Source organism: Pyxicephalus adspersus, chromosome Z (genome assembly GCF_032062135.1).
Source record: "Pyxicephalus adspersus chromosome Z, UCB_Pads_2.0, whole genome shotgun sequence".
In the NCBI taxonomy this organism is placed as follows: domain Eukaryota; kingdom Metazoa; phylum Chordata; class Amphibia; order Anura; family Pyxicephalidae; genus Pyxicephalus; species Pyxicephalus adspersus.
In genome coordinates this window covers 59226210-59250480 of record NC_092871.1, presented here as the reverse complement: position 1 = coordinate 59250480, position 24271 = coordinate 59226210, and the positions used below count along the sequence as shown (strand labels likewise).

At 40.3% G+C, this 24271-nt stretch overlaps 1 long non-coding RNA gene across 1 annotated transcript in view; it reads left to right on the top strand.

The window, feature by feature from the left end:
- LOC140343731 (uncharacterized) overlaps window positions 1-24271 on the top strand; it is a 554400-nt gene that overhangs the window by 35190 nt on the left and 494939 nt on the right. The window lies entirely within an intron of this gene.

Here is a 24271-nt window from a genome sequence, read left to right as displayed (position 1 = left end):
TGCGAGACACCAGAAAGGCGACTTGCTCACATCTGACACAGCGGTATTCACCTAGGAGCTGTTGGTCCATTTGTGCGTACATGTGGCAGACTGTGCACTGAACCAAACCTTCCACCTTGCTACCACTCATTTTCCCAGTTACAGTTATGTTTGTTTACAAGGAGGTATAAAAGTTTAAAGCGAGGGACCAGATTTACTCTGAACTCCAGTACATGAGTTATGAAATATTTGTTTATCTCTTTACTCCATTTACTACATTACACTGGCAAGCGGTGGCATGGAAGGTGGAAATAGGCTGGACCCTGGGACGTGCACTCGAGTGTCAACTCGCTTCTTATCCCACTGTGCTTTATCCTGTTTATTACATATTTTAATTTTTTAATGTCTGGACTTCATACTTTGTGCATTTTCTTTGAATTCTAAATACAGATTTCCTGTTGTAGTCTTGATGCTACTTTTAGCTCCTTCCTCCCACACCAACTGCAGTGCTGACATGACTACAGGAACTGGGAATTGACAAAATCTTTATGTTTTGATGTCTTTGCCAGGTTTTTTCCAGGATAGCTTAGTGTTGCTCTAAGTATGTTGTGTTTTGGAAGTTTGCTTTTCGTGCTGTGCGTCATGTACAACAAATGACAATAATTAGTCTTAGTCATAGAAGAGATACATATGTTAGGTGCTGAGCCATTTTAATCACAGACCCATTATTCCTGCAGGCTCTGTGCTTGTATGACTATAATATTGTTTTGTTTTGTTTTTTTTTGTTTTTTTTATGCATGGCAATAAAGCTAAAGTTTAATCTGCTTAAATTTTGCCTTTTTCATTTTTTCCTAGCCTTCCTTCCTCTATTGACATTCTATTAAAAAGAAATGGTTCCATTTTCCTTACATACCTTATTTCAGACCCAATGATAAAATCCTTAAGCTGCGTACACACGGCAAATTTTTCTAGCCCGATAATCGGTATCGGCCAATTATCGGGCGAAAATCTGCCGTGTGTACAGTGGGTCGTCGTCCATCGTCCGACGACCGTCCTGGCGGATCCATGGACGATGGACGACGACCGATCCTAATGAAAGGGAAGGGGAGAGCGCGCAGCAGGGTGCCGCTCCGTCGCTCTCCCCCTCCCCTCTCCATAGAGCATGAACGGTGCTGTATGTACAGCATCGTTCATGCATCGTGCAGTCTTTTCTCGTTGGAAAGGATCGTGAAAGATCCTTTCCAACGAGAAAAATTGCAGGTGTGTACGCAGCTTTAGGTGTTTGTATTGAAATGTGGGCAAATTATGGCTGGTGAGAGCCAAGGTCACTTATGCCCTTGGGAAGAAACTATGCCCTCCACTAAATAGAGGAAACAAAAACTTTACTACAGTAGCCACATTATGTGTTTTAAGGCTACTGTTAAACTGAAATTGAGTAAATACTTAATGAAATATATTTGTAATCCATGGACCAATGCAAATGCTACAATCATAATGCTACTGCAATATATACTACAACTGGTCAGCTCATACATGCTCATAAAACTGCCTTTGAAAGTTCATGAGCCCCTTTATTTGGGATGAAAACTACACTGCTAAACAGTAATGATACTCAGAAGGAAGTCTCCTGCAGTGGCCATTATTCAGCAGGGATTACAGGCCAAACATGCCAGGCAGTGATTAGCTGTGCAGTGCACAAATGCTCATAATAAAGGCTATGAAATTATCTCTCCTAGCAGCCAATCAAGGGAGAAGCATGGGAGAAGTGGCAGGCATAGCATAGTAATATGCTAAATCCTGTACCCCACTCGACCCAGGCCTGATTTCCAAGTGTGTTCTAGTTTTGCCAACCCCCTAGGTCAGTGGTCCCCAACCTTTTGGAGCTTGCGGAGCACTAAATGCACAGAATCCGGACTGCTCATATGTGGGGAGCTGTCTGTCACTCAAAGGGGAAGAAACTTCCCCCAGAGTGATGTCATGATATCAGGAACCTGCCCACTCTCTCATCGTAGGTCTGAGATGGGAGAGTGGGCGGGTTGTGTCCAGGCCCATCGCCCCAAGTCTGCAATGTATATCAGACCGGGGGTTGGGGACCCCTGCCCTAGGTACACCAATAAATGGGAAGAGACCACTAAGTGCTGGACTCTCAAAAGTAAACAGACTGGCACAAGCAGGTAACTGCTACTCATGGGAGAATTTATGCAAAAATGAAAATGCATTGATGGGTAGTTGTTGGTTTTATGGAGTGGCCTTTCCTTGGCTGCATTTTTTGCAGACAACCCTAGGCTTCGTTATCATCCAAATTTACCTTTGTGGACTGTTCTGCCTCTCCAGTCTAAGCACTTACGGTGTGATCTCTGTAACTTACAGTTGTGATGAGATGGCTATAACTGCAGTCTTAGGTGAATTGGCTGACAGTGACTCAATCCAAAGGACACCTTGTAGATCTTGAAGAAGTTTATTCCAAACTGTGCAGATCATACACCGATGAACAGATGGATAGGTCAAAAAATCATGCTGTGGTAGCTAACAGTAGCATGCAACTGAGATGAGAGTGGATGACAGAATGAAGAAGAGGGGAGGAGACAAGAGACTAAGCAGAAGCTAGGGGAAGAGAGAAGGGACACACATAATGAAAGGCAAACCATGCATGTGTAACATGACATGAACCACAATTCAGTTCCCCCTTTTCAAAAGAATTAAGTAGAGGGGAGAAAACTATAAATTTTATGTTAGTGGCAATGCTGCTGGTTTATAGTTACCAACTGCAATACAGTATGAAAGTGTAATCACCCGCACAGAAAGTGTATTACTGGCAGGTTATTTATTCCCAGAAAACTCTTAGGGTTCGGCCTTTCTCAAAAGACTCCAAGTATGAATATCTATTGCAAATAATATGACTGAAATTTGAGGTTTGAAATCTTTGAGCAGGGCAAATGTCTAATAGCATTTGTATTTTATTTAGTGTATTTTACAGTATGTATGTCTATCAGTCACAGATAAGCTTTCTATAGGTTGTCAGTAATAGATTGACAGCACTTAGGAAAATTACATTGGGACTGCAACTTGCAACTACCCATGCCTAGAATACATATAAATAGTGTCACTGGCAAAAGGTTTTGAAACTGTTCTGTCAACCTTGTGTTTCTGGCACCCCTGCTGAAAGGATCTGCTTCTACTTCTAGTTCCTCGAATGCACCCTGACTTCTCCTTCACCCAGAGAGACAGACGTCTGGAGAGATATCCCAATAACACACACGCACACAGTAAGCTCCTAGGAATAGTCTCTGATCTTTATTTGACAAGGCAGTCTTTTTATACACATAGGTATACAAGGGGGTTGTGGTATTCATGTACAGCTATTTAAGTTTTAGCCATATATATAGTGTCACTTGATACACTGCAAGGCATACATTGTACTTCAAAGAGTTTTCGTCATCTGGTTACAGAGTAGACAGAAATAGAAATACAACTTCTATAAAGTACAAGTATGTGGCTCAAATTAACTACCTTAACATTAATATTAACATTAAATAGCTATACAGTCCTAGTTAACCCTTCACCTGCCATATTGTGTAGAAAGGATGCTGATTTTACTTTTCCTACTTCAAATAAAGGGACCCTAATAGGAAAGGAAACAAATAAATAAGTTGGTTCATACTTTCTCCTACAGCACTGTGCATTAATACTATTTCGCTCTACTGATATGTCCAAAAATGTGTCCCTGACACTAACTGCTGGGTTCTTACTAACGACTCCTATCTCTGCAGGATACAATAGTAATCCAAATGGTAGGCCTTTGAATTTGCAATAGCAATAATTCTCTATAAGCATTGTTGAAATAGTTGATCAGACAGATGCCAATTGCCTACATCATAAAGAGGTTATTTAAACATAATTATTCAGGAGTGGCAGGCATGGCTATGCATCCATTGCAAAACCCTCTAGTATGATGAAAAAAGTGTGTGTGTGCTGTATGTTATTCTTTATTTGTTGATTTCATTATTAGTGCACTTTGGTGCTTTATTGAGAGCACAACAATCTGTTTTTTGCTGCTCATTTTGCACAACACACACACAGACACCACCACCGCGAAACTCAATTTCTTCAGTGTCACTTTTTTCTTACGATCTTGAAGGAGGATAAGTAACAAAGTAGAATGTCTATAATGGGAGTGACTTAATGAAAGAGACAAGATAAGTCAGAGTCCTTGACATGATGACACAGAGAAATCAAATGTTTTATGTTGAGTATATTATTACTAATTATTACTGTTATGATATGTTATTATGATTTGGCATACTCCCTACTCTAAAATAGAAGTTTATTACTTTCAGATAGTTTGATGGTTACATTCTTGGTTTACCAGAAATGTATGGCAACATAAAGGAATCATCAGGTTATGATTGAAACAGAACTAAACATTAGCAAACCCGAAACAGAAATGTGTTTCTTTCTTAAATCAGCTTAGACTTGTGATTTGCTGGATCTACAATGTAACATAACTCAGCATGCTTCGAGGTGTGCAGTAATTTGCTTTAGCCATGGATCAATGTCACAGGTAAAGGGGCAATAATCATTAAAATATCTCTTCATATTTCTGTCTAGCACACAGCTATGTCTATATTACATTGTTATTAATGTTCCTTATTTATAAGGGGGTAACACAATATACATCATTATTAAGTGAAAGTTAGTTCAGTGCTACCTCCCTATTGCCCTTTTGAATTCCGATTTGAACATTTTTACTAGAATTTTGGCTTGTAGACTGGGAATGTATTTACCTGGAATTGTCTCCAAGGATCAGGTTGGCTTTATAACCTTTGCCAAGCTGGTGATAACACTAGGCGTACAATCGATATTATTGATGCCCTGAATAAGCTTGACTGAGGGGCGGTACTTTTGAGCCTAGATGCTGAAAAGGCATTCAGTCGAGTCAGCTGGCCCTTTCCTATGCAAGTCCTACAGTGAATAGGTCTCACAGACCCCCTTTTCACAGCCATTGTAGCACTTTATACATCTCCTTCGGTGAAGGTACGTTTTACCCATGCAAATTTCCCTAAAATTGCAATTCAAAATAGCACTAGGCAGGGATGCCCGCTCTCCCCCTTATTATTTGCACTATGTATTGAACCCCTGGCTAGAATGATATGACAAAATCCCTATATTCAAGGGGTTCCTATTAAAACTAAATAGTCCACTATTGCACTATATGCTGATGATGTCTTATTGACTCTCACTAATCCTCTCATCTCCTTACCTAATTTAAATAGTACTGAATGAGTATGGCACCCTGTCCGGCTATAAGATTAATCCGTTTAAAACAGAGCTCTCTTCATAAATTTACCGCCCTCTCTCCAGCAGCAACTTCAGGCGCACTACCCATATCGTTGGCGACCGGACCATAATAAATATTTGGGGATATTTCTTACTGCTTCAAATAATACTTTGTATGCATCTAATTATCCTTCACTTTTTAAAGAGCTCGCTTTTTTAATGTATTAAGTTAATAAAAGTCGTTAAGTCGTATTAAGTTAAATAAAATGTCCATTTTGCCGAAACTTTTGTATTTATTTGCAACACTACCTATCCCTATTCCTAGGCCCTCTCTTGGAAGATTGCAGGCGGCAGCTCTTGATTTTATATGGGGATAAGAACGTTATCGTTTGCCTAAATCAGTTTTATGCTCCCTGCGTGAAAGTGGTGGACTTGGTGTCCCTGACTTTCTTAGGTAATATCTGGCGACACATTTGCATCACCTTGCCTCTTGGTCTACGCTGCATTCTTTCATTAGATGGACGAAAATAGAAAAACTGTGGTTGGCACCTATACATCCTAACTCTTTTCTCTGGAACTCTCTTCATGATGCCACAGAACAGTCCCTTTTGGGGCCTATGAATTTTTCAAATGGTATATGGCTCCAATGTAAGGATAAAATTGCCCTGACAGCACCTGCATCATTACTTAATTCCTTCCTTTATACTCCACACCTGCCAGACAGTCTATCGCGCTCAATGGTTCAACCATGGTGGGACAAATGTCTTTTTCAATTTCACCATATTGTGAACCCTTGTACCAGATGCTTATTGTCATTTCAGGAGCTGAATGACAGGTCTGAGATACCTCGTACTTGTTTTTATGGGTACCTTCAAATACGGCATTATGCCCAGTCCATTGCCAAAAATTCGCCATTTTCTCGTATGACAGAATTTAAAAATTTTGTGCAGGGGGACCCTCCCAGAGGGGACTGATCTCGGGCATCTATCTGATATTGAATACTGAACCAGCAAGCCCCTTTGTCTAACATGGTTATATGCTTAAATGGGAAGCAACTTAGGGCAGGGAACTTCCTCTTGAACTCTGGAAAATCATTTGGGATAGTGCACGTAAGAGCTCAATATGCACAGTGTATAAAGAAAATGCTTACAAGGTGCTTATGAGGTTGTATTATACCCCAAATAAACTGCATACGAAAAAATAGGCAAGATGTGCACAGAATGAGTTATCTAGAGTAATTTTGGTTTAAGAAAAACTGGTTCAGTTTCTAATTTATCCTGATATGTCTCATGCAACATGATTTTCAGTTTCTAAAGGTATAGCTAGAGAATGTTATTTTCACTGTGTTTGGACCCTAATTAGATGAAAAATGCATCTTAGTCATCAATATAAGATGTAATCAAGGGGGCTTGATGAGTTAGTTTGAATATAAAGAATAAGGGTTAATAGGGCTTCTGAAAAATATGAGAGATAGAGAGGCAGAAAGGTTTGATCATTTTGAATGTAGAAGATTATATTGGTAAAGAACAAGGATAGTAATTGGAATAGAATAGAAGAAATTTATATAAGAAGCACAAAATGGGGAATGCAATGCAACTAATAGAATCCATTTTGTAAAAGCCTGACTAGAGAAACGCAAATTCTAATTGGTTGCAAATGCCTATTGCATTTTGGACTCACTACTTTATGTACTACATAATGACCTATGCTGATATTACATTTAAAAATGGGAAATTAAATGGTGAACTGCATATATCAGATTGTTGTGAAAAAGTATTATTTGTAATGTCATTTAGATGTTTCAGTAGGATGGGTAGGAAAAGATACAAAGTTTAAGACTTTAGCAGCATACACACCTGCAATTATGGTAGTTGGAAAGGATCTTTCATGATCCTTTCCAACGACTAAGGACTGCACGATGCATCAACGAGTGCTGTACATACAGCACCTATGGAGAGGGGAAGGGGAGAACGACGAAGTGGCACCCTGCTGAACGCTCTCCTCCTTGCCTTGCATTAGGATCGTTCGTCGTCCATCGTTTGTGGATCCGACGGGCGCTGTACACATGCCAGATTCTTGTCCGATATCAGCCCTGAGCCAATTATTGAGCAAGATCCATTGGAAATCTGTATGTAGCCTTTGGTGTCTTGGACAGAAAATTAATTGATATCCTATTAAAAAGTAGGAATTTATCACTTTCTAGCATTTCCTTTAGATAATACATACTGTTTTCTATTGAATCAGAGATTTTATACTTTGTTACAGAAAACAGTTGAGTAATTCTGGTCATTATTAATCAGAAGGCACTATTACAATAGTTGTACAGAGATCAGAGTCTGAATTCTGAAAATGTAATTGTTTCAACCCCCCCGACTGCATCCTTTATCACTAGCAAACAAATTGTGACTGCTTTACCTTTCAAATCTCCCTGGTCACCTGCCTGCAATGCAAATACTCCTAAAGTAAATCATAAGACTGTAAATCATAAGAAATTCAACTTCTTTGAAAAAAACAGTTCAACTTTTTTTTTTTTGGTGGTGATGGGGGTGCAACCAAACACGGCAATCCGGAACGTGGATTTGCAAATCGATTTCAACTGATGCATTGTTCCATAAATCAGGCTTAGCCATCATACATCAAGGAAGGCCTAAAAATCTTTCCTAGGATATTATGTGGTAATTAATTAATTTTAATTTAGTTATTGTTCAATAGCATTTTTGTAACCAACAAAGAGTCATGGATAATCAAACTTATTAAAGCTGAAACCTGACTGCATTTCTTTGCTTTTCTTTCAGTCACGTTATTCCCAAGGATGAACAAGTCATTAATTATCTGCATCAAGTACAAATGTTTTTTTTTTGCACATTTATTCAAACAGGGGTTTGGTCATAAACATTTCCTTTTCCAATAGAAGCATGATACACATGTACAGTGCAATAATGTGAATAAGTGCACCTCATAAAATTTTTGAATTTACAACATAATTGAGGAAACATTAGACCTTCATTTTAACAGTGCCTATCAATAAATATAAACATGAAGTTACATAGTTAGCCAGGTTTAAAAAGACACAAGTTCATCAGGTTCAACCACTAGGGAAATACACATACTAGAAATATGCGTATTCCAAATAGAAACATATATGCACAGTTGACACAGTTGAGAGGCTCCTGACATTTTCCTACACTAAGGGGAAAGAGATGCCCTTTACAGCAGACTTTGTTAACCAATCTTGCACCTGCCCAATGTGGGATCGGGTGACGTAGCCAAAAGAAGAGAGCTGAAGATGATGGTGCTCTTTGCTTCCTTCGTGCCAGGATGAAGGAAAATTACAGGATGGTGTGGGACCGGATCAAAGAAAGGGGATCTGTGGAATTAAAGATATTTGTGATTTTTTTTTTATTGTTTGGTTAAATTCTGCTTTAATTTACTCCAACAGGGAAAACAAAAATTCATTCCTAATTCCTTATGGCAGTCAAATATTACCTTCTGTAACAGATGAGTTCTGACTAATGATTTGTGCAGGGGCAGGAATATATTTTGGTCTCTGACATCTCTACCTCTTTACATTTAGGAAGTATTTTGCTTACCATGGAAATTGCAGGTGATGGCAGTACAAGATACTTTAGGACTGTGATCTACCAAAATCCCCAGATCCTTCTCCAAAACTTCCTCTAGATTGAAGGTTGCATGTTGTTAGCATGCATGTTTGCGTGGGTTTCCTTTAGGTACTCCCGTTTACTCCCAACATTCTAAAAACATGCAGTTAGATTATTTGGCTTCTCCTCAAATTGACCTTAGACTGTGTTAATGACATTATAGGGGCATTAGATTGTGAGCTCCTTTGAGGGACAGTTAGTGATATAACAATGGACTTTTTAAAGCGCTGCGTAATCTGGCGGCGCTACTGTGTAATAATAAATTGCATAACTTTACAGTTATCATTATTAAATATTCATTGCCAGTTGGCTACTCAATCAAGCACAATTTGCTTTTTCAGTTATTTATCAAACAAAAATTAATATGATAGTTTATTGTAAGAAAAGTAAATACCGTATTTTTCGGACTATAAGACGCTCCGGCCTATAAGACGCACCCAATTTTAAAGGAGAAAAACCTAGAAAAAAAAGATTCTGAACAAAAGATCGCGGTATCGGGTGAGTATGATTTTTTTAAATTACCGGTATATTTAACATGTATTCGGTGTATAAGACGCACCCACTTTTCCCCCCCCAGTTTTGGGGAAGAAAAAGTGCGTCTTATAGTCCGAAAAATACGGTACATCTTTTTTTAACACTGTATTGCCTCCTTAACAGAAATTGCTTCTTGTAGGCATGTTAAATAGGTGCTTACTAATCCCTAACATTTTAATTATAATACATTCAGCTGCATTGTGGCTTTCCTTCCTGGAACTGCTGGTTTCAAATCCCTCCACAAAATTTCAATGGGTTTCAAATCAGGCCATGATTGGATCAGTCCAAAATGCTCTATTTCTTTTTCAAGCCATTTACTGGTGGATTTTCTAGTTTGTTTTAGATCATTATCAGGCTAAAAAATCTGATTTAAAATTAACATTTGGATAAATGACCAGACTTCAAATACTCTTTATTATGATACACTTTATAACAGTTGCAGGAGTTACCTGCAGTCCAGCTATGAAATTAAATTACTCATACTTTTTTTAGCCCCAAAAGGTTAAATAAGTTCTTTTAGCATCTTATAGCTGCACTAATCATTAGTCATTTTAAATCAATGCCGCTTGTAGATTAATTTACGGGTCAATACATGATTTTAAATCATTTGATTTTTTAAAATCCCTTGCTAAACTTATATGCATTTACATCCTTTTTTGCTGGAGGCCTTGAAGAGCTATTTTCATTTTAACATGATGACACCACACACGAATGTGCACAAAACCTCCATACCCGATAGTCAAATAAGACAGACTGAATACACATAACTCCCTCATCCAGGTTCTAAACATAGTCTCCTAATCTGGAACATTTTATTCTAATTTAGTAGTGGTAAATGTTGGTATGTAATAACTTACCATGTGAGAGAATGTTTAGATTTTGGGAATGAGTTCACAATGCCAATATTAGCAACAAAAAGGGGAGGGGGCAAAAGGGGTGTTGTGAAAAAGTTAAATGGGAAGTTCTTTACTGACTAATTTAAGATTATCTAAACCCAAGAAAAAAATATATTATATTGAGTTTTCCTATATTAGATGTGGTGGCTGCATTGATTTTCTTTTTTTTTCAGATTAAGTGCAAGTACATAAACTTGTTTTTTATTATGTCATTAATCCAGTGTCTTTGTATGCACAAATAAAAAAGGAAGAGAGGAAAGAATGGCTCCTTGTGGCAACTTCAGTAGTTCTAGAGATAAACATATTGGATATTTTAGGCTATACAGAGCTCAACTAAGCAGTAAACCAGTACATTAACAAAAGCAAACTATTTTATCTCAAAATCAGTATAAAGCAAAAGGTTTTTATCGTTTCCTGATGCATTTCGCTGTATGGCTTCTTCAGGAGAGAGTAGAGAGTGTACTGAACATATACCATAAGACATAGATAATTAGTATATTTCAAATATGAAATAATCAGCATTGGTCAAAATACCAATAGGACTTAGTAAAATGTATTGTATGAAGATGATAATGTAGAAGAAGATATATTTAGTGTGCTTATGATGGATTTTATAAGAAAAATGAATAAATACAAAGACTGAATAAATTCATAAAATTTACCCAAAGAAGATTTGAGTGTGTATATGATGTTTTTAGGTGTGAAATTTCTTAGTGTCACATACTTAAGAAATGATAGGAATTTTCAGATGCAGGGATTGACGTGATAGCTTAGATGGGTTCAGTAGTGGAATGAAGTACTGTATTTGAATATGATAAACTCAATTGGGTAGTTCAGATGGATGTAAATAATCAGGAGGTTGGTATGTATACTGGGGGAGGAAATACAGCATATGAAAATGAGCCCAGTGGGGAGAAAAAGGTAAAATAGAGAATAAAAAGCATTGACTTACAGGAGTTAATATGAGGGAGAAGGAGGGGCCAGAGAGGGTGATATTGTCAAATATGTCAATGGTGGTCCAATATGGTAAGCTCCAATTTAATTAGTACTTTGGATCTGGAATTAAGATAGTAACAGAGGAGAGAAGAAGAAGAATGGTAAACTGAATAGTGATGAAGATTGTATGGAAAGAGGATACTCAAGTCTGCACAGCAAAAAGTCACTGTCTGTAAATGCTGGGAGATGAGGAATTCTGACTTAGGTGAGTGTGCCCTAAACGCCGTCTGGAACCTCCTTTCACCTGTCTAAGGGGTGGGAATTCATATAGCAAAGAGGCGGATGGTTCCACCTATGGGTCGACAGGGGGAAGTCTCCTGCTTGCTTCACTTCTCTCCTATGTATGGCAGCTCTGCACGAGCTGTCAAAGAGGAGTCTTAGATAACACAATGGGCCTGATTTAATAAAGATCTCCAAAGCTTGAGAAGACACACTTTCATCAGTGAAGCTGGGTGATCTAGCAAACCTGAAATGGATTTCCTAAAAATCATTTGCTATTTGTTAACCATCTGGGCAGTTCGTTTCTGTCTGGATTTATATGTCTAAAAGCAGTACACAAAATCATGTCAAAATAATAAATTAAAAAAATAATAAATTTATTAATAAATTCAATAATAAACTTTGACATGATTTTGCGTTTCAAACATTATTATACTTATACTAATATATTATACTGTAAAATAAATTTTCATGAAAGACAATGTACTGCTTTTAGACATATAAATCCAGTGTATTGCATTCAATACAGTTATTTTTTATTGAATGCAATACAAAATATTCTGAAATTCCTGCTGCGCCCTAGCAACGGCCTCAAGAACCAACGTCACTGGGAACTCCCGTGGAATGTCAGCACACTCGCAGCCAGAGGATGGCAGAACACTGGAGGATGCCGGAGGACGATGATGGGACCTGGTAAGGCTTTATTTTTTTAGCTACCCCGAGTGTGGCTTGGGGTTACTGCTTTAAGCTGTTTTTTTTTACCCCAAACCACATTCGGGCTTACCACTCTATATTCAAAATTTGATAAATTTCAGAAATGAGACCTTTGCAGGAGCCAGTGTGGGAGCAGAGAAAACCGGGTTCTAGTAAGGGACTGGGCATATTGATGAATATGAAGGCAGTTGAATAGAGCTGTTGAAAGGAGGTTATATTTTTGTTGCACATCTGCAAATGAATAAAGTTCTTGAGTGACCGGGTGAGCAACATGACCAAAGTAGAAAATCTGCTTTGAGGCCCAGGTTTGAATTATACGTTGCTTCAAACTGTCAGTCATTTGTGGGTTAAACAGGAAAGAAGTAAGGAGAGGTTTAGGTGTAGTTGTAAGTTAAAATCTGTTTTTACAATATACCCATATTTGTCTTGTAAACTGTGCTGGGGCTAATGATGATAAATCTCCTAAAAGTACAGGGGGAGCTCCACAGCATAGAGTTGGGATGTACTGGGGCCATCCACAGTTTTTCTATCTCTGTCCAGTATATGCCCTCAGTGTGGCCCAGGACGCCACCTGACGTAGGTGTGTTGCCAGATAATATTTAAAGTCAGATAAAGCCATGAACACCTAGCCCACCTCTAGACCACAAGGAGCAGAAAACCAACTGAGAGAGTCTGTGACATTTTTTACCTCCAGATAAAGGTAAGGACTTTAGTCTGCTGAAGCCGAAGGGCAGGCACAGTCAACTGCAATGTTTCATGTAGGTAGACCAGTTTGGAAGAATCATCATTTTTACTGCTGCTATATGCCCAAAGAAAGAAAGGAGGTGCGTTTTCCATTTTTGTAATAACCACTTGATTTGTGGGGGATAGGTATGTTTGAATAGAGTTTGATATGTACGTGTAATATATATCCCTAGGTATTTAAAAGCATCTAGTTTCCATCTTTATGGGAAGTTTTCCTTCAGCGACTGTACATTTGCAGCTGGAAGGTTATTCGGCAAGGCCTCTGTTTTAGAGGGGTTTTGTAGCCTGCAAGTGCACCATAATTCTCAAGCACTTTGTGAAGAGATGGTAAAGTGATCAGTGGGTTAGTCAGGGTTAAAAGTGTGTAGTCCGCATATAGGACTTTTTAAATCTAAAGAATTAAGAGTAGCACCCCCTGGTCTAATTTATTTAGTGTATTCACTATATCTATCATCCTCCCAGTGTAATACTTGACGGCAGGCAATAAATCCCACTTGGTCTTTGTGAACAATTGCAGAGAGGAACCTACCAAAGCTGGTAGCCAAAATTCTGGTAAATATTCTGAGGTCCGAATTCAGCAATGCAATGGGCCTGTAACTGGTTGGATCCGCTGGATCTTTCCCAGGTTTTAGGAATGCAGAAATTTAGGAATGTAGAAGCTTAGCACCTTCCATAACATCATTATATAGCAAAACCAAATAGGGGAGGAGCTGGGGCATATATGTTTTATAGTATAGATAGGATAGCACATCCGGCCCAGGGGCCTTGTTTACACATTTTTCACCCCCCACTCATTACCTGAATCACCCCCCAAGGTCAAAAATAATTCCTTCTTTTCACCCGGGAATCCTTTAAAATTTACTAATTCTCCTTCTTATCACCTGGCTTACCCACCAAGATTACCATTATTTCTCTTCATATCCTGGGTCACATTTCAAACTACTTAACACACCTTACCCTTCTACAGGTTACCCACTAAGATTACTATTACCCCCCTTCTTTCCTAGGTCTCCCACCAAGATGACTAATACTTTCCCTTATCAGTGGGAACACACTAACACTAATAGTCCTCCTTATCACCCAAGTCCTCCACCAGGGTCACTAAAGCTGCGTACACACTTGCAATTTTTGTCGTTGGAAAGGATCTTTCACGATCCTTTCCAACGACAAGGGGCTGCAAGATGCATGAACGATGCTGTACATACAGCACCGTTCATGCTCTATGGAGAGGGGAGGGGGAGAACGACGGAGCGGCACCCTGCTGCGCGCTCTCCCCTTCCCTTTCATTACGATCGGCTGTCGTCCATCGTCCGTGGATCCAGCAGGTCGGTCGTCCGGACGATGGACGACACCGACTGTACACACGGAAGATTTTCGCCCGATAATTGGCCGATGCAGATTATCGGGCGATAAAAATCTGCCGTGTGTACGTAGCTTAACACCCCCTCCCAATCAATTAAATAATACTCCTTCTTTATCAATCAAGTCACTGACAAAAATCACTAATCCTCTCCCTTATCACTTACGTCACCCACTAGGATTACCAATACTTCTTCTTTTTACCCCAGACTCCCAGTAAGATTACTAATATTACTCCCTCCTTAGCAATGGGGGTCACATTTGAGAATTACTATTATTTCCCCTATTTCCCAGGAACACCAACCAAGATCATTAATAATATCACCAAAGTTAAGCACCAGGATCACTAGTACTCTCCTCTAATCATTCAGGTCACACACATCATGATCACAAAATTTTTTAAATTCCACACTTATCACCTGGGTCTCCCACCAAGATTACTAATACTCTCCTTTTTGCACTGGGGTCACACTTGAGGGTTACTAATACTCCATTTTTCACCTGGGAAACCTACCAATAACACTAATAACCCTTATCACCTTGGTCACCCATCAAAATCATTAATATTTTACTCCTATCACCCGGCTTACACTTACAAATTCGTAATCACCCTCCTTATCACCCTTATCACTCTTTCAGCAGGTCACACTTGAAAATTCTATACACACTTCCCCCCTCCCTTTTTAACTAGAGTCACCCACCAAGATCACTAATACTGCCCCCCAAACCCCATATCAAAGCTAAGAAATATTGAATTATCCAATAATTGTAAAACCAATGTATCTTTATTCATTAACATCTATTAAAAAGGTTTTTGTTGACAAATTTACTAAAAATGTGTCACAAGCATCAGGGATACACAAATAGTAGCCAAAGCAGTACATTCAATATTTTATCATCACTGCAGGTGGTTCATTGGCACATATATCTCATTACTGTTCCATCATGGGCATACTAAATACTCCTACTCAATGCATTTCTTTTTCAACAAACCTAATCAGGAGTCTAGGGGAGTCAGTTTTGGATCGCAAACAACTTACTCAGTGGTGTACCATTGCATATGTATACTCTTGGTAGTATTAAAAGCTTTCTTTTGTCTTCAGTGAATATATATATATATATATATATATATATCCCCTTCTCTCTTGTTTGTTTATCTATGCACTAATAATGTTATGTAATGGACTGATTAAGTATATTTCACTGCTATAAATATAGACATTGCAAATGAACTTTTGTACACCTGTGTATGTATGAAGACGCCCATATCGGGCGAAATGCGTTGGGTATTCTGATTCACATATAAAACACAAGTATTGAGTATTTGTTGATTTTGTTTAGAAGTTGAATGTTTAGTGCCCCTCCAGGGCCAAATTGGTATCGACTAAAACTCAAGTTCCAGGTCATACCAAACTGTATAAGTTAATTGTACTGCAATACCTGATTTGTGTATAAATACAAAAATACCAATTTGCCTGAAAAACCCTACCTTTTCTGTTTTCTTTTTATGTTGATTAATCTTAGGGTTGGCAACTGGGCTAGAATTTAAGCCTTTAACTTTCTTAACTTGCACCATATCGAGTTTTTGGCTCTTTTCTGAGGGATACTACTGTACTTTAAATCCCTCTTCTTGCGTACTATCTGGTGATTTATAAGTATCTGTAAAGCACTCTTACTCTTTATGGATGTATTTGGAACAAATTGGGATGATTTTTTGTCCAATATTGAAGACCAATGTAGTTCAATCAAACCAAACTCACTTAAAGTGAATTCATTGATTTCAAAATTTATAACTATCCTTGAGAAAAAATCTCTTATGCTTTGGCACATAAGATTTTTTGAAAAACATATCACTGATAACCTTAACCCACCAGGGTTACGTATTCAAATCTTTCCCAATATCCATCACTCTGAATGGATAAAGGATGAGTGGGAAACTGCTCTAACTGAATGCAGTAACAGATTGATGCATATTTTAATTGATTATTATAGAAAAGAACTTGGAATTATTGAACAGGAACTCCAAGATTTCTATTCTCAAACTATCAAATTGGTTAACTCGCAGGAATTTAAAGATCAGTATATATTTCTTAAACAACATCTTGAGATATTCAATACACACATTTTCAACAAAAAAGATAAAAAATTCCAAAAAGACAAATAGATATTTTTACGTAAAAAAGCATACAAATGGGATAAACCCAATCCAAACCAATCCTTCTTTGATCCAAACCTAAACCCTACACAAGGTCCAGCAACCAATATTGGAACTGTTCCCTCTCACACAGATTTAGGTCTGACACTATCCACAAAGGCCCCAAAAGGTAAAAAACGTTATAAAAGTGTTCTTAGTGATCATATACAACAGGATCACAAGAGAAAACCTTCCATTGTAAGTATGTCTACATCTGGTCCAAATACTGGGAGACCAATACCACCCATCACCCAGGAGGTCAACAGCCTACCTTTAGACACTCTCACCTTGGAAGATAGACACCTAGATACCAACACTGTAATGTAGGTATTATTAATAAATTCGAATATATTAAAGACATACATTTAGTTGCTCGGAACTTAACCCTAAAATGTATGACAAAAAGAAATTGAACCTAACACACTTATTTCTCAGTTCAAAGATTTTAAAATTGATGACTTTAGGACCTTAAAAATTCTACAGGAACTCTATGGAGAAAGTATTAGTAGTCTTATAGACCCAGACCCCCCTACTAAATCAATACCAATACCAATCAAACAGAAAAAATCTACATTTTTTCCTCCTATCTCGTACAACCCACATGTACAACCTTTTGTAAATCTTGTAACTAAAGACATCTTGGAAAGTAATTTCCAAGAAATACCATTTTATTACAACTTATTATTATTGGAACCAACATCCAGTCTTACCAACTTTTTACAGCCTTCCAAAGATACATAAAAGTTATAAAGATCCACCAGGCCGCCCTAAAGTAGCGGGCATCAACTCTATTTCGACCAATGCGAGTGACCTAATTGCCACATATTTAAAACCATATGTAGTGAATCTTCCTTCTTACTTGAGAGATACAATACAACTATTATAAAAACTACATAATATGAAGGTTCCCTCTAATTCTTTGCTTATAACAGTTGATATGGAAACCCTCTACAATAGCATACCTCATGAAAGAGGTATTCTACTATAGCCTGATCCAGTATGTCAGTATAACCACTTTATTGTGTTATTACTACAATACATTCTAACTCGCAACACTTCTACTTTTAAGGACACCACATACCTACAAGTACAAGGTGTCGCTATGGGGACGAAATGTGCCCCATCCTATGCAAACCTGTACCTGGGAGAATGGGAATAAAATCTGTTTGCAGATACCAACGTCTCCACTCTCCTTCCATTTAGTAAATTATGGACTCGTTACATTGTTGATATTTTTATCATCTGGACAGGGCCACATCATCTCATTAAAACACAGCATACAGGAGCATTAGCAACATATTACCAAAACCATAAGGCATAAAGTAGGAACAAGTATACATATATATATATATATATATATATATATATATATATATATACACACACACATATAAATTCCTGTATACAGGACATAACATCAAAAATGGGGAGGGAGTAAAAGGGAAAAAGGGATTCTGAGGCGATTTGCTATATAACAAAAGGAGGGGAGCAAAATAAGACCATCACATCTGTAATTGAGCATAATAGTCAGCCCATAGCCCCCAGACCTGTTCGAATTTAGTGACAGTGTTCCTGAGCAGGGCAGTAAGGTATTCCATCATTCAGATATCCTGAATGCGGGCGTATAGTTCTTCTAAGGATGGAGGGGAGACAGACTTCCACTTAGTGAAGATCAGGGTACGGGCCGCTACCAAGATGTGTGTGGTGAGCTTGGATATGAGCTTGGTAGGACCTGTTAAGGGCAACCCTAGCAGGTGATGTAGAGGATCTAAAGTAGATCGGCATTTGGTCACCTTCCCCAGTAGCTGGTTAATCTTATCCCAGTAACTTTGTATAATAGGGCAGAACCAAAAAATGTGTTCTAGAGTCCCGAGGTAGGACCTACAGCGCCAACAAGTCGGATCAGCCTCTAGGAATAGCCTATGGAGCACATCTGGGATGTGATACCACCGGAATAAAATCTTATATAAATTTTCTTTATAAATGGAGCTTTTATTTGCTGCCTCCCAGACGGCAGACCACTCCTCCCCATCATGGGTGCGGCCCAAGACAGTTTCCCACGTACACATAAAAACAAATTTACCAGAGGCCTCCCTTGTTGACACATGAAGAAGATGGTAGATAGAGGAGATAAGGCCCTTAGCATAATGACCAGCTGCACACAACCTTTCAAAGGGAGTTTTTTGAGAAAAGCTGGGAGATTGCTGAAGAGAGAGGACAAAATGCCTGATTTGTAAGTATGCATTAAAGGAGGTGCGGGGGAGGTCATATTTCTCCCGCAACTCCGGGAAGGTAAGTAATCTCCGCTCCAAGGGATGCCAAATATCCTGGATATGAAAAAGCCATCTCTCTCGCCAGGGTAGCCACATAGATCTGGTAAGGCTGTCGGGTATCAGGGGGGTGTGTATAATAGAGGTAAGTACAGAGGCAGGAGGGGAAAGGCCATATTTAAGTTTGTGAGCTCTCCATATATTCCTCATAAACACCATCGGTGCGAGTAAATCTCTATCTGTCAGTAGCAGTCAAGAACTCCATAGCATAACATTGGGGTGCAGAGGGGCGAGCCAGGCCTCCTCTATCTCCCGGCAGACACTGGAGGAAAACAATTAGGTCCATGCGGGCAGAAATCGAAGGTGGGCCGTTAGATAGTATTTAATAAGATCCGGGGCCCCAAGGCCACCCAGATCTTTGGGTGTACAAACCACTGTCTTGGACAGTCTATGTCTCCTATATGCCCAAATAAAATTTACAAAGCCAGCCTGTAGCTTTTTCAGGGTCAAAACCAGAACCCTGACCGGAAGGGTCTCAAATAAATAGAGTAGCTTGGGTAATAGCATCACGGATGCTATACGGCCCATAAGAGACAGAGAATGCCCCTTCCATTTGTTCAGGTAATTATATATCTCCTGAAACAGCGGGGGAAAGTTACGAGCATACAGTTGGCCATATGTGGTGTAATTTGAGTGCCCAAATAATTTAGGGAGCAGTCCCGCCATAAAAAGAAAAACTACCTTGTAGCACCAACAGTTGTGAGGGTGGCATGTGTAGTGGTAAGGCCTCCGTTTTGGAAGAGTTCACCTTATAGCCTGAGGCAGTACCAAAGGTGTGCAATTCAGCCCATAAGTTCGGGAGGGAGGTAAGAGGCTGCGTAAAAGTTAAAAGTACATCATCTGCATATAAAGAGATTTTGAAGGAGGAGCCCTTCACTAGTACTCCCTGAATATCGGTATTGGCTCGGATCTTCTCAGCAATGGGTTCGATACTAAGCGCAAATAGTAGGGGGGATAAGGGACACCCCTGCCGCCTACCATTTTTAATTGGAAATTGCGCCGATGAGGCATGAGGTAGTTTGACTGATGCTGATGGACAAGAGTAGAGGGAACGTATGGCATCCAGGAATGGTCCAGAGAACCCCATTTTGGACAGCGTGGAGAGCATAAATGGCCAGCTAAGTCTATCAAACGCTTTCTCCGCATCTAAGCTAAGTATCAGTGAAGAGAGCTTGCGTTTGTTGAGAATATCAACGATGCTGATTACTCTTTGAGTATATTCACTGGCATGGTGAAATGGGATAAAGCCTGTTTGATCCCTGTGCACTAGGTATGGCATATATTTGGAGAGCCTATTAGCTAGAATTTTAAAATAAATTTTAAGGCCTGAATTTAGCAATGCAATAAGGTCTATAATTAGTACACTCTAGAGGATCTTTACCTGGTTTGGGAATAAGAGTGATATGGGAGCATGATATGGAAGGCGGGACAGGTTTACCTTGTAAAAAGTCAATAAATAAATCCACTAAATAGGGGAGCAAGTGTGGCAAAAAGGTTTTGTAATATAAGTAAGGTAACCCATCAGGGCCTGGGGCCTTATGTAAAGGGAGGTGAGAGATAACCTGCGAAACCTCCTCTCCAGTAATTGGGCTGGTAAGGTGTGCCAGGTGTTCCGCCTTCAAACGGGGAAGATTCAGGTCTGCTTGATATGAGTCAATAGTAGGTTGTAGCCTGGGCCCCATATCACTTTGTGCCTGATGTACCCTGTGGTACAAGTGTGTATAGTATTGTTCAAACCGGGAGGCTATATGAGAGGGGTCATATCAAAGAACACCTTTCACAACCTTAATGGCCATAGGGGTTGAGTTCATTTGTGTGTCCCGCAGTTTACCTGCTAATAGCGTATCGGCCTTGTCGCCCTTATGATAATAGATTTGTTTAGTTCTTTGCATCAGCCAGCTAACTTTCCTCAACTCTAGGGCCCGTAATTTAGAGCGGAGGGAACTCACCTCCTGCAGGTGAGCCAGAGATGGACTATTAGTAAGTCGTTCCTCTGCCACCTTTAATGCCTTCTCTGTCAAGGTGTGCTGTAGAGTGGAGTTCTTTTTAATACGGGAGCTTAGGGCAACATATTGACCCCTGATCACCGCTTTGTGAGCTTCCCAAAGGGTGGATGTGTGAGTCACTGAACCTTTATTCTCTGTAAAATAATTTTGTATGCCCGCAGTGAGTGACAGTTTAGTTTCTTCATTTTTAAGGTGAAAGTCAGTCAGTCTCCAGTGGCAGATCCTGATCTTAAAAGGGGCAAATAAAACCTCCAGGGTGATCGGAGCATGGTCCGACCATGAAATAGGATGTATATCCGCGGAAGCACTATTTCTCAGTAACGGTAAATTAACAAATAAGTAATCAATGCGGGTGTGTGTTTTGTGGGGGTGAGAATAAAAGGAGTATTGTCTACTTGTGGGGTGCTGAATCTGCCAGCTGTCATACAGTTGATGGCGTCTAATAAGCTGTATGAAAAGTTTGGAGTGCTGCAGAACATTTGGAGGTGGGGGAGATGTAAACACAGACATTCTGTCTTGTGTAGGGGAGAAAATAGAATTAAAGTCACCCCCAACCACCAGATAGGTGTGAGTGAAATCTTCCAGAAGGGCCAGATTCCTAGTAAGAAACTTAATCTGACCTGTGTTAGGAGCATAATGGTTGCACAATGTCAAAGGGACGCCTCGGAGGGTACCGTGCAGGATAAGAAATCTTCACTCAGTGTCAGCTATTGTACGTGTGGAATCCCGAATTAACATTGCAACCCCCGCCTGCTTTTTAGAGGGGGAGTTAGCCACATGAACTCCCAGGTAAAATTTGGAGGCAAAATTAAAAGTACCCGTGTTATCAAAGTGTGTCTCTTGTAAAAAGACCACCTCCGACGATTTCCTTTTAGTGTTGGAATTCAAACACCGCACATCAAGGGATAAAAATCTAGCAGCCATAATAGAATGAAAAAAAGTTAGTTATGTGCAGACCCTTTCGGTATTCATAGATCCCTGAGTACAGATCAAGCCTTTGCTCTAAAGTGCATGTGAAGGGATATGAAGATCACCCCATAGGGGAAGGTGGGGAGTTAGGTGGGCAGTAGCAAGGGAAAACTATCGCTATAAAAAACAAAATCACAGACAAAAAACAAAAACATACATATAAGCAACAAACCAGGATAAAGTAGTCGCACCCCAGCGACCATGGGGTGTTCAGTATCTGCCGATCCCCATGCCTCAAAAAGGGGCAGCAGGGAAGAAACATCCGTGACAGACACTTCAACACCCCCACAGGAGTCAAAGACCCAGCAATCTCCGGAACAATCACAATCACAAGGAAATGGCACCAGCTAGCACACATCAGTATAGCCTCCAGGGAGGGTCTCCCCACCATGGCCGAGCAAGTCTGCCCCAACACAGAGCCCCCCCCAGGGGCAAAAAGGCAATCCAGCGGCATTCGTGAAAAAAGGGCAAATTTACAACCTGGAACAGCAGAAAAAGGCAGCACTTATTTGGGTAAACATAATCAAGTTATACAACATTTAGTAAAACCATGTTGTGCTCAGGCATATTCATGAAGTACCTAGGCCAAGTCACAGATCCAGACCCATGCCTAGGGCAGTAAAAAAAACAAAAATATGCTCCAGACAAAGGTTGACCAACATAAGCCATACAGTAGCTCATCAGTGGTAAGAGATCATGATATCTAAGCCAGATGACATCCCACCCAGGCCAAGAACCACAATCCCCAGGGTAGGGTTAAAGAAACAATAAGCACCGCCAACCAAGTACTATCCAGTTGCATAGTCGCTTCTACTATTATGAACCATAAAAACTTTAGCTCTATAAGGATTTTAAAGGCAAAACATTATTAGGTTAAACACCAATTTAAGTAGTAGAGCAGTAACATATTTTAAATTGTATCAAAAGAGCAGAGCAGCATCAGAAGTTTGGGGGGCCAGGCCCCATCAAGACTGTCCACTGTCTCGAGAAGGAGGAGGTGGAGGAGACCGCCGAGCCCGGCGTCCTGTGCGTCTTCTGGACGTGGCGGTCTGCAAGGGCCGGGGTGAGGAAGGTAAAAGATCCTCTGACTCCCATCCGGGAAGTTTGGGCAAAGCTATACTCATATCTCGGCAGAAGGCATGTAAGTCCTCCGGATAGCGTAGAACAGCCGTTTTCCCCTCATTGCGGGCTGTTAGGCAGAACGGAAAACCCCAGTGATAGGGGATGCGTTGATCCCGAAGCAAGGTGAGGAGAGGTTGCAGGAGGCGTCGTTGTTGCAGGGTGTGCCATGACAAGTCCTGAAAAAGCTGTAAAGGGGCTCTGTCAAATTCCAAGTTGCGCATATTCCGTGCAGCAGCCATGATCTCAGTTTTCAAATCTGCATCAGCTAAGTGGCAAAGGACATCACGCGGCCTTGAGGCCGAAGCAGGTTGCCGGGTGGCTCTATAGGCCGTGAATATTCCCACATCTTGTGAAGAAGGGCGCCCCAGGAGGCGGTTAAAAAAAGCCTGCAGAACCAATTTTAGGTCCGGGCCACGGGTGGCTTCGGCAGCCCGCGAACTCTAATATTATTCCTGTGGCCCCTATTGTCCATATCCTCTATATGATGGTACAAATCTCTGATCTTCAAATGGTACTCCCCATATTTGCGGGTAAGGAGCTCAATATCTCCCTTAGCTTGGTGCAAGTTTTCATCTATAGCTTCCACTCTCCCAGCCAGAGACTGCAAATCAGTGCGGAGGACCCTAATTTCAGAGCGAAATGTTGCCTGAACCTCAGTTATCAGTAGTTGAAAATCAGCTTTAGTAGGCAACATCTGGAGGTAAGTCTGCCAAGTATGTGGCAAAGCGTCTGCTACCTGGTCCTGATTCTGTTTGCAAGGGTGAAATGGCTCTACAGGAGCATGAGCCCCTAAGGGACCTGTCCCACAAGATAAACTGGGTGTGCACGATGAAGGACCCGGGGGGGGGGGGGAACCAGCTTTCAGTGGTCTACAGGGTGCTGGGTTAGTTATTACTTGGGTGCCCCCAATTGTCCCCAGCATAGGAGAGGAAACCACCTCAGGTCTAAAGGCTAAGGGCACAGTATCATCCAAGGGGGAGCAGGAGGTATTAGGTGAAGCAGAAGTGTCCCCATCATGATGAGTCCCAGGAGAGGGTGGGGGCTCAGAGCAGGGGGAGAGACTCACCCCTGCAAGATCCTCTGCAGCCTGCTCGTCCCTGTCCTGCTGCAGGATGATTTGTTTGTTCACTGCTGAGCCTGAAGAGACTGCCTCTAGGTCTGCTGCTGTGAGGAGATGGTGTGCAGCTGAAGACTCTTCTGCACACCACGTGTGCTGAGGAGGGGAAGAAACAGGTGCCATCTTAGGATGCTGGGAAGCAGCTGGAGCGTCTTC